The 12,043-nt window shown below is 35.7% G+C and overlaps 1 long non-coding RNA gene across 1 annotated transcript in view; it reads left to right on the top strand.

The window, feature by feature from the left end:
* Positions 1–4,995: 4,995 nt before the first annotated feature.
* LOC107214958 overlaps positions 4,996–12,043 on the top strand; it is a 33,130-nt gene continuing 26,082 nt past the window's right edge. Inside the window, exon 1 of the long non-coding RNA XR_004500466.1 lies at positions 4,996–6,161. This is a non-coding gene — a long non-coding RNA (uncharacterized LOC107214958). The remainder of the gene's footprint in view (positions 6,162–12,043) is intronic.

Genomic DNA, 12,043 nt, shown 5'->3' with positions numbered 1-12,043 from the left:
CTTCTCTCACAGAATAAGCACGTTGTTAACAATGGCAGAATGTCCTCTGACTTTCCAAAAGTCAGTATCACTCACTAGTGAACCACATCATTTGGAGCACTACTTAGATCTGTATTCAGGATTCAGGCAGTCCTCAACTGCAGTAAAAAGCTTGATGATGTGATTTCTTCTATTCTTTTAAGCTTTTAAAATTATGTCTATGATGAACATTTGCCATCTGTATTTGTTAGAATGTGATAGGCAGGATCCTTGGTTGATGCAAGTCAATGCTGCTCTGATTTACACCTTATTAGGTTTGGCTCTCTGCCTGTTAAACGAAAAGGGAGCTCAGATATTGTTGTAAGTACTGCTGTGAGCTATTTTTACTTAGTCAACCAAGAAAAAATATCACCACCCTAAATAAAGAGAGTTTTAACAAGTCCTGAGTAGGTACTCCAGGGCTGTGAAAAATCTGTTTCTTCTCAGTGAGCATCTGGAACCCCCAGTGGAGCTCTGGCCCGTTCCCATACGCTTTTCTTCCAGCAATAACACTGGAGAGTGGCAGTTTCCCATCAGCTCTGTGGAGCAGAACTGTAACCTCAGGAAGGAGTGAATAAACATCATTGCCAAGCAGCAGCTCCTGAGGAGAAGGGTGAAATTTCACGTGTTTAGCTCATGTGGAGAAAGGAATGTTGCCCAAGTTCATCTGAATGATTGGAAAAATATCCTGGGCTTCACTAAAATTACTTTCTCCTTCTGAGGGCTTGACAGCCACTTTCTGTTTCATGACAACAGCATTTTTCAACAACAAAACTGCCAAAAATTGCTGAAGCAACCTTTACGGAAGGAATTATTAAGCAACTGCCTTATAATGAGCTAAACAAGAGACAGATTTTTAGAGACACTTTACAGTGCAGGTACAGGATAAGACTGTAATTTGTGTTTTATCAGACAGCATGTGTGCCTAAATGTGATGCCAATTTAATATTCAAACCCTATTTAGCATTTTGAGAACAAGAACTTGATATCCTTTACAATTATGATAATCCAGCTAATGCAACTAAATATTATTTAATTAATAATTTCATAAAGCAAGAGATACTAGTATGTGGAACAGTATGTCTTCTAGCACATAATGCATGTTTCCAAGTGGGACCTCTGAAAGAATACAAATTAACTCCTCTGGAATTTGGAGTTAAAAAAAATAAGACAACTAAGAGAAAAAGATAGAGACAGTAACCAGTGAAATAAAAGAGGAGAGAGAACAGATATTGTAGAAAAGGTTATATATAGTATGGAAAATAAGTTACAAGGGTTTGAAAACATCTGGAATACATTTCTGGAATGTCTCTGAAAAACAAAGCAAACCACAGGAGGAAAGTCACACTAAGCATTACTCAATTCTTTTCTTCCTTTCCTTTTTATAGAGGAGGGGATGCGAAGAATGTTTGAGGTTAATGGAAAAATTTCTTCCAGTATATGTGTTCTGCCTCCATAGGCCTCAACTGAGTAAGCACAAACCTAATTTTAAACATTTCAACAGCTCCTTAAAAATCATTGGGATTTTGCTAGTGTTAGAATTAGGGGTATAAAAGGGCCTGAGTGAAAATCTCTTTCCTGTGTTTTTGGTGAGCTTTGGAATAGGCTGGCTCCAAGCGCCTTGCTTCCATGTCCTGCACCTTGAAATTCACAGATTTAAAAGTGTCAGTGTCCAACTGAACAAGAGCTATATAAAGACCAGTGTTGGTCCGAAGTCCAGTGAAACACACCCACACACTTTTGTCCTTGTTGCAAAAATGTATGCAAAAAATGCTAAGAATGGAGTGGTTAGTAAAAAAAAAAAATGTTTCAAGGTACCACTTAAAATGAAAATCAACTTCTGTGGATGGACGAAGTATCCAAAAGTAAAGATTTCCTGATTTGTAGATGTGATACAGGTGACATATATCATGCTTCATTTTACAGATATATCTGTGGTGCTCAAAATTTAAGTGCTGCTGCTGAGATGTGTATCTGTCCTTAAGCAAATGTAGCAAATCAGGTGTTAGCCAGAAGTTTTTAGCTGAAACAAAAACTTGAACCTCCTCTATCCCACTATTGTGAAGAAAAAAGAAAATAAAACACAAAAAAAACAAAGAAAAACAAAACAAAACAACCCCCCCCCCCAAAAAAAATAAAACAAAAAGCGGGGTTATTCAGAGGGAAGTCATGACTGCATGAACAAAGTTGATACGTTGATGTCATGAGAAGGGGATCATGCCCAATATTTATGAAGTCTTCCAAGCTGGAATGTTTATAAAATACTGTGAATTTTGGACCTGAAACCAGCTGCTGTGTTCCAAAGGCAGTCAGTTAGTTCTGAAAAACAAACAAAAGTAGTGTAAAAGTAATACTCTAGGGAGCTTTGGAACTTCTCACTTCCCACGCTCTGTTATCCCAACCCAATTCCCACATGGAATTGTTCAGCTTTCATGATCCCTTAGAAATAAGGATGTTCTATTATCAGCACTGGGAAAGGGTTATCTATGTGGCCATGCTTGCTAGGGTCTTATTCTAGTTTTAGCCAACCTGAAAACAGGGATCTGAAGCCTAAAGATTGTACCTGACCTTGGTGGTGATCTTATTCCATTATCTGTGGTCTGCCCTGTGCCACTGGCACTTTTGTAAAAAGAGGATGAATTCTTTGACGTGTCTGGCTTTTGTACTCTTCTCCACTAACTGCCTTACAATTACTGTCCAAAATAAAAATGTGTTCTGCTTCTCAGACAATTATGTGATTCATCAAGTTCTCCTTTTTTATTTTTTTTTTAACTGAAATTTTTAATCTTTAATTCTCTAAAACAGGACTCTCTATCAGGTGGAATTAACCACCTTCCATGAAACATGTCTTATCATAAAGTTTTCAGGCCTTAAGAGAACCCAGAACTTACATTTGTGTGGATTCCACATAAGCATAGATAATTACCATGGAAATGATGAAGTCACTTCTGCACAGTCTGAGCATTAGAGAGTTCTCCCCCCCAAAAAAACAGATGGAAGGTTATGGATTAATTCCCTATTCATTGTCCAAACTGCGTGAATGATGAAACAACAGTCTCCTCTGAAGGGCTGAGAATGACAAGCTGATTTCAGTGAACGTGCAAAGGACAAGTCAGATTCCTTTGGTCAGAAAGAGGCAAAAAAGTTTTAGTATCTTGTGGTTAGAGTTCTCACAGGAAAATCTCAGTAATTCAAGTGTTGTCTTGTACAGTAAGCTGAAACTGCATACAGTTTATAAGGAGATGTTTTGTGATCAGCTGTAACCCAAATGAAGATATTTATTTTAAGTTCTTTAGTAGTCTTTTATTTTTCAAAGTTGCCAGAATATAAACTATTGCATACTTTCTATTAGATCTTATTGTGACAGTATGCCATTAAATGCATCAAGACTAAACATAACTGCAATATTTGATTAATTCCTTCAAAAGTAGTATTTATGTATTTTATTCACTATCTGAGCCTGACCATAGCAGTTAAATAGCTGCAGTGTAGTTTTATGCAAATTGACAATTCTGATTATGGACCCTTTTGCCTAGGATTTTTGGTGATGTATATTTAAAGGAGACAAGTAGGCAGAATAATACACTCAGGGCAATCCTACTTGAAAAGCAATTTTAATTTGCATTATTGATAGACAAAAAAAAAAAATACAAAAGGTTTAATGGAGTTTAATGAGCAGGTCTTGTGATTGCAGCATATTCCCAAAAGCTTCCATCTATTATCTCAGCATTATAGTAATCCTAGGAGTCTGTTAAAAATATGTGAGCTTCTCCTATCTTCTGCCTCTCTGACTTTTTCATCTGGTTCTTTTCTATTGCCTTTGGAAGAAATAGCAGCTTCTCAACTTTCCTCTGAGTCACTGAGTCCCACTGTGCATCCTGCTTCAAACTACAAAACATAATCACAATGGGCATGAAATTCTCTTTTTCATATCCATTTGCCAGGTGCAGTAATTGCATGATGAGCATGAAATACCAGGGGAATCCTCCTATAAAGTGGGTATTGAACGAACAACAAGCATAGATGGCAAAATTACAATTCTCTGATCCTAACACTCCTGTCCTTTCTGCACATTAACTAAATTATTTCTTTTTCTGATCTGCTACAGAGTGGGTGATTATGTGTTGCAAAGAAATTGCTGTATTGAAAAATGCAATCTTCATGTCTTTCATGTCAATTCACCATCAGTTGAGACAATCCTTAATTCTGATGGTGTTTTTGTTATTGTTAAGTGGTGTAGAAGTATGATTTAACTTTATGGCTGGTTAATCAATAGGTCACTTCCATAATAGCCTGGATTGTTTATGATTTCTGCCATTGGAAGTTGTGTTAATATTTCCACTACCTTTACTTATATTTTTCAAGAAAATAACACATTTAAAGTGGAAAATAGAGAGTACACTTATACAGGAATATTTATGATGGAAATTCAGCTTGTAAATAGTAAAAATGGCCATTTATATCTGTTATATTTAATATCACTGAAAGACATAAGAACAGAATGGTACATCTGCACGTGCTAACAAAACTTCTGTGGAAAATGGTTTCTTTTCAGGGAATAATGACTACAGAATATTTTATTTATTTGGAAATGCCTTTTCTTTGTTTTAATTAATGAGGATGGCAAGTGCTGGAAGTATAGGTTATTTTTTATTAAAAATTAAGGATTTCTGAAGTGTCCATAGTATTTATGGAACAGCAATTGTACCAGATTTCATTCCCTTTTCTGAATTATACACTATGGAAGAGTGCATTAACAATACTGTCTCAGCTGAGGGAAGATGATGTGATACATTTTGGGATATGTCATTTGACAGGAGAATATAGTCATGGCATTTACAGTGCACAACTCTTTTAAACTAAATTTAGACCAAAAAAATCTTAATTTTCAGCTGAAAATTATCATTATTATTAGCCTTTTGTTTTTTCTCCTTTTAAATTAACTTTGTTTTTATTAATATTTTCACTAGGGATAAGTGAAAGAAACAGCTACATTGAAGCCAAATGAAAATTCCTGACAAGACTTTCTTCAGTATTTGGATGTTATTTTCCACTCCAAAGCTCAGTGAATTGAAGAGACAGACATGCTGCAATTGTCATTTTAATCAGCAATAGTGGTGTAGAGCTGGTGGCAGTACATATTAGACTGAAAATGAATCCCACAGTAGAAAAATGTCAATGAGACAAGCTGAGGTCTACAGGACTGACTTTTATTTATCTGTATTATGAATTTCACTTCATCATTTAGGTTCTACAATTAAATGAAGAAAGCAAGACTTCAGCTTAACTTGAGTTTAATGAGAGGAATATCTTGTACTGAGGACAGCTGATCCAATATTTTCCTAGGTAACTATGCCATCAATGTTAATGATGTTAATAATATTTTGGCAAAAATTGCAGTAAAAATTAGCCAAGAAAGAGGCACTGATCTATTATAACTTTTATTTTTACTGCCAGTTAGACTTCTATCTCAGTAAGTGACCTGTGAATCTGGCATCTTATTATTGTTGATAAGGCTATTCATCCTGCTTTAGTTGTTTTGACCCTTGAAAAGGGAACTCATATCCAAAATGTTTAATATCTATATTATTTATCAACAAACAATAGAGATTTGTTGGTTGTCAGTCACTGAATCACTCCCACAGAATGAAGAGAACTCTTGGTACAGAGTCAGAAATACTGTTGGCTCTTTAATTCTCTACAGTTCCAGTTCTTTAATTTGCAGTTTATGAAAGGCAGAATTTAGTAGGACATTCTGAAATAAAATATGCAATTAATTATTATACAAACTTCTTTATAACTTTATTAATTTTGAAGAAATTGTAGGAAGCACAAAATAATTCCGCTAGAAATGAAGTAACTGATACTTTACATTTACTATAGCTGTGAAGACTTAAAGGTAAATGAGTAATAACTTTTCACTCTCAACAATAGCTTTACAGATAATGCTTGAGACATGCAAAGGATGATTAACAGGCTGTGCATTCCAATCTATTGGCATCATGCTACTAATTCACTCCAAAAAAAGTTTGCCATTCACTACCAACCAGGAAAGAAATGGAAAGAATTGGCATTTTGCTCACATTATCTGCTTTCATAACCATTCATTTTCAAGTGAAGGCCAAGAGCTTTTCTAAAAATGTGTAAGTATATAGACTATATTTACCATAAATATATGTTGTGTCTGAACTCAAGCTTTTCATTAAAAATACAAAAGATTTCAAAACTGGGTACTGGAACAGGCTCCCCAGGGAAGTGGTCACTGCTCCAGCCTGGAGAATCAAGAATATTTGATCAATGTTCTCAGGCACCTGGTGTGACTCTTGGGGATGGAGATGGGCTTGATGATCCTTGTGGGTCCCTCACAACTCAGTATCTTCAGTGATTCTATGGTTCTGTGATTCTGTGAAAACTAGAATACAATTATTAATACAGTTACAAAATCATAGGGGAATCTTTGGACCAAACTTAAAGTTCTGTTATTCCAATTTTTGGAAAATGTGGCTACTTGAGAAAGATAAATAGCCTTGCTTTTTTTGTTTGGTTTGTTTGGTTTGGTTTTTTGTTTGGTTGGTTCGGGGTTTTCTTGATGGTAGTGGGGGTGATAGTTTTTTTTGATTGTTTCTGCTACTCAGTGTTTTGTTTTATAAATGACACTAACATGAAAAAAGCTGTTAGGATCTGTTCTTCCTAATTTTTTCCCCCTTGAAGACACATAGAAACGTAGTAAAATTCACTGGTGGAAGATAGTTTTTACCAAGTTACTTCTGTGGTCTGTATACAGAAAGCTCATAAATCAGTATTGCCATCAAATTTGAGTTACATTACTTTTGGCAGATCTCAAAAAAATTTTAATTTTTTTTTAACAACAACAGAAAAGTGTCTGGAGATATTTAGAAACTGAGCTTTAATCTCACAAACTATAATTTAGAATAGAAGAAAAAAAGAACAGGGAGCGCTGCGAAAATCAGTTGTATTTGAGAGCCTTTTGAATTAGTTAAAAAAACTATTTAACCACATTCTGGGCAACAGATTCCCTCTGGGCAGCCTGAAGCTGTAATTCATGCACAGATTTCCTCTATCATCTTAAGGAGGATACAATTTAAAAGGTTTATATACAGTCCTACCCAGAGCTGATATTGTGGCTTTATATTCATAATGTATGTCACAAAAGTACTTCAATAAAACAACTCTTAACATATCTGACTTTAAATTCAAAGGTGGTTTACTCTAGAGAGGTACTTTGTTTAGTACTATGTGTTGGGAATGTGCTAATTCTAAGCTTTAGCAGAACATTTTTGTGAAAAGTCGAAGAAAAAAGCAGAGAAATAAATCCTAAAGATGGTTTCAAATGCAATTTGAAATAAATAAAGGAAGGATTTGAGATGTTACAGTGGCTTTCAGTAACTCAACCAACAGTTCAAGTTGTTAGAGCTATAAAACAAATCTCAAAAACTACGAGTTTCTTAATTGCAGCCTGCAAATATTTACATTGACTTTGTGAAAATAAAAGTCCTGTCCAAAGAATTTTTGCAGGAAGATGCTTGACTTAGGATATTAAATTTCCCTAGAAACTGTTAGGTATTGATTAGTCCTATAGCCCTGGGCAGGACTGGCTGTTTCTCAAAACATTGCATTAGAGGGTGATCACTGTGATCTATGAGTTAAGTGGAAAATGGAGTCTGCAGGATTTTTCTCCATACAAAGAGCCCTCACCAACATCACCAATGAATTTGCTATGTGAATTTTGAGGCTTGCAATTTTTATGAATAAATCCTAGCATTCTATCCAGGAGGGAATGGTCTTTTAAAAAGTATTTACTACATTTATACAAATGTATTTCTGGATTACTACAGAAATTTATTTTTTAACAAATGCAAGAAATGCTTGAGTTTAATGCTGAATATTTAGAATTCTTAATACCATTCTAAACAGCTTGTTGCAAAAATCGTGCATGAAGCACTAAACATTCTGTAAGGGTGAAAAACTCCTTGTTCACCTGTAAAGTATAAGCCCCTAAATCAATGGATATATTCAAGATTACGCCTAGAGTGTGTCTAGAGGCAATCTTTAAAATATTTTGAAAAATGAATAGGCACATGAACTTTCTCAAACACTTTCCCTTTTCCATCATAATTTAAGGGAAATATAAATCACAGATATTCCTAGAAAAATATTCTCAGAAATAAAAATAATAGATAAAATTCTCAGAGAATATAATGATTTTAATTATTATGGATTCCTCTGTAATGAAATTAATGAGCCTTTTTCAATGGAAAATGTGTCTAGTTCTTTCAATACTATAGCAACCAGCAAAATATTCTTCACAAAACTTTACAGGTTGTGTATATATAAGTATATATATCTATAAATATTTAGAACTTCCAGTTGAAAACTAAATAGTAAGGGTAGAATTTTCTGCTGGGCTTTATCACTTTTGCTTCTTGTAGATTTATTAGAATATGTTGTATGTCTCTAGATTTTTTCTTCTTTTTATACTTGTTCTTTTTTTCCAAAACTCAGGCAAATTACTTATTCCTTCTTACATTTGCACTGTTTTTATCAGCCTATTTTGTTTATTTCTATTATTTATGGTGAAACGCAGACATTACATAAAATTTGTGGGCATTCAACCCAACCATCAGTGTTTGCAAATCAATACTCCGGTCTTGGTGTAACCTCAGATCGGTACAATCACCATCACAAATGAAACAGCACAGATGTCAGCAGAATTTTGTGCATTATGGATTACAGGGATTGAATGGTTTAGTTGCAGAGAATTAGTGCTGGAATTAAGACAACAAGACAAAGAGTCTGATTTGTTGAAGTGGGATTTTTTTTATGTTTTTACCAAAATTATGAATTAATCTAGAAGGCATTTTAGGGAAAATTCAATTTTTCTTTATTTCTACCTGTTTTCATTGGCCTGTAAAAATCACAGGATTTAAGATTTACCACTGATTAATTTCTAAAAATTATTCAAAAATGTGAATTTTTGATACTGCAAAGTTTTTTAAATTTGTAGAATTTCTTCATGTGCCTGTGTGTCAGCTTTACTGTGACTTACAGCACCTTTAGCTGTTTTAGCTTTCCAGTAACTTCCTCTTTATTGCAAAATATTATTAGTAAAATTCACTAAATAAACAACTTCAACTTTTTAATCATTTGTTTATATACTTTAACAGAACACACAGAATTTGTGTTCATTTGTATGCACAATTTCCTTTCTTGCTATCATACCCTTCCCACCAAACATGGTTCCTTAGTCCAGCTTCCCGAGGCGGCTTCAGATCATCAGCAGAGCCACATCAGCTGGCTTAGCAACCTTTTCAATACAATAACAGCATTTGTTTGCTTTGGAACTTCCTTGTTTGTGCTTCAAATTGCTTTATAAAACCTTAAATAGTACAGTCTGCTGGGGTTAAAATTTCCTTTGTTTGTTTGGGTACTTCTCCCCTCTTCCTCCCCTCTCCCCAGAGACAGAGGCTGAGGAGCGGAGGGGAAGAGGGGGCTGTGCTCATGCAGCTCCCCCAGCCCTCATTAGCCACAGGGCTTGTGCATTCCCATGGCACAGGTCATAACCCCAGGAAATGCCTTATAACCCCCACTCTCCTTCAGGACCAATCCCATATCAATTCTGCATCTATTCCTGTCCCAGTGCAGCTTATGAATACATAATTGCAGCAAATGTATTTCACTTACAGTGATCATTTATTATCTGTAACTGATATAGCAAAACAGATACGTTTGGTTGTCCCTGATTTCAGCTGATAATAACATTGTGAATTAAAAAGTGAGATTGTCCAAGTCAATTTTTTGTTAAAGGGTACTTTTTTGGGAAGGGACAGGGGAGACATTAAAAGGAAAGATATTCACCAGTTGCACAGAATGATATTATGAGAAAAAAAACCCACTTTAATTGCCATGTAAAAAATAATTTTAAAAAATGCACAGAATTTTTGCAAGGCACAGGATTTTTGCCATCTAGATGGAGAATGAACAGCTGGAAAAAACTGGTGCTGTGACATTGAGAGGTCTCAGAAAGATGATCCAAATGTATGATCCAAAAATATTCTCATCACCAAATGCCACATTGAGATTTGGATATCAATAGGACAACAGCTTTTGAAGTCCTTCCTCTTTTCAGAGGTCATTGAAATGGGGTGGGTCTTGTGGAGATGGTTTACAGATTTCTTGAAAAATGGTAAAGATGAAAGGTTCTTTGGGTAAGAGCTGGATAAAGATATCTGAACAAGAGAAACGTAGACTGAGAGAAGCAATTAAACAGAGAAAAGGAGAGAGCAACTGGAAGTTGATGGGTATGTAAGTACTATGTGTTTAAGTCCAAACAACTAAGTTTTATCAACTCTGTTTTAATAGTGTGGGGAGAGAATCAAGCATTTTGACATCCCTGAATAGACTTTTGGAAAGATTAGCCAGACTTTTCCCCAACAACTGAGACAAAGTTAGAGCCTAAAGGACTTCTTCCGAGTTAGGTATCTAAAACTGGATGAAATGAGTCTGACCTACATGGATTGAGGAATTACATGATCCCAATGACTGCCAGATATCTCCATATAGATTTATCTTTATGATTTACCTCCAATGGATTTTTTTTCTTAAGAACCAGCTTCCTCCTGTACAATGGCAGACAGTGGCTGAGAAATGAATTAGGATCATGCAGGAAATGAGTGCGCTGCAAATTGGCTTCTTGCCTTATTATGTATAGAAGTCCAAAGTTGTATGGTAAATGGAAGAGAAGTGTCGAGAAAGGATGATTTAATCATTAAGACAACTAAATGCTGTGAGAATCCAGATCTTTGCATCAGTGGTGTTTTTGATGGAGCCAAACAATTCACTTAAACCAAATTTTTCATCACTAGCCTTTACTGCACATTACTCATTTTCTGATTGCTCATCTTGGGTCATATGGGGACAGATTTTCCAAAACTGAGCACTCTCTGCTGAAAATGAAGTCAGTTAGGTTTGAAAAGTGTTATAAAAATTGTTGTTGTTCCTGAGTGTGTGTTTCCAGTAGAGAATCTAAAATAAGTTTATAAACTTGACAACACTGAAGTTTATCTGAGCCTCGGCTGTCTGCTTGTAGTATATGAATAATAGCCCCATCAAACTCTCAGGTGCTGTGTGAAGTGAAAATCACCTCCTGTGTAAAGAATGTCACCTCCTGGCACAAAAGATCACAGAAAGTGCTATAATGACCTTGTATTTCCTTCAGAGGTTAGCTAGGATACTCTAAACAAGATCTAGAGTCACATTGCACCAGAGGAATTGAGAGAAATATTTAATAATGATCATTCACTATGTTAGGCTTGGAAAAAAAAATAAATTTAGCTTGACTCTCTAAATGGTACACATACATGGACAGGCCATGTGGGATTACACTGACAACTCCCCTTCTGAGGTTCTTAAAAGCATGATATTCTTTTAATTTTATTTCAACCTTAATATTTGGATGGTGTTTCCCGTATGTACAAAACTTTCTGAGCTTTTGGAGGTGGGGGAATAGGGGTGTTTTTATTGTAATTTATTTTGACCTGGAATTTAAGTTCCGTTAAGGATATCAGTCATAAGATTTGATAACTTTGTTCCCAAACCCACTCAGATCAAAAGGAAAAATTCAAAAGCACTGAAGGGATTTTGCCTACTTTGCAGCATGGCAACAGTCAGAGATATCCAAAGGAATGAGATAATTCTGGAACTGGAAGTGGAACAGCCATGTCAGCACCCAGCCCAGGTTTCCTGCAGCCTGTAGGAAACTTGCAGTAATCCCTGGGCTCTGCTTGGCACTGGAGAGGCCTCTGGAAACCGAGTACTGGCTTGGACACCTCCCTTCAGGTGAGGTGCAGAGACAAGCCAGAGCAGAACAAGCTGGAGAAAACATGACTGGGGAGAGGAAATACTGGGAAGAACTGGCATTGTGCAGTACAAGCAAAGGAAGGCTGAGACAGCTGGTGTCGTGAATGAGTGTTTTAGGCTGTTTAAAGAAGCTCTGGCAAAAGTATTG

Source organism: Parus major, chromosome 2 (assembly GCF_001522545.3).
Source record: "Parus major isolate Abel chromosome 2, Parus_major1.1, whole genome shotgun sequence".
NCBI classification, from domain to species: Eukaryota; Metazoa; Chordata; class Aves; order Passeriformes; family Paridae; genus Parus; species Parus major.
Note: the sequence above shows the minus strand (reverse complement) of the source record. Positions and strands in the feature narration are given on the sequence as shown.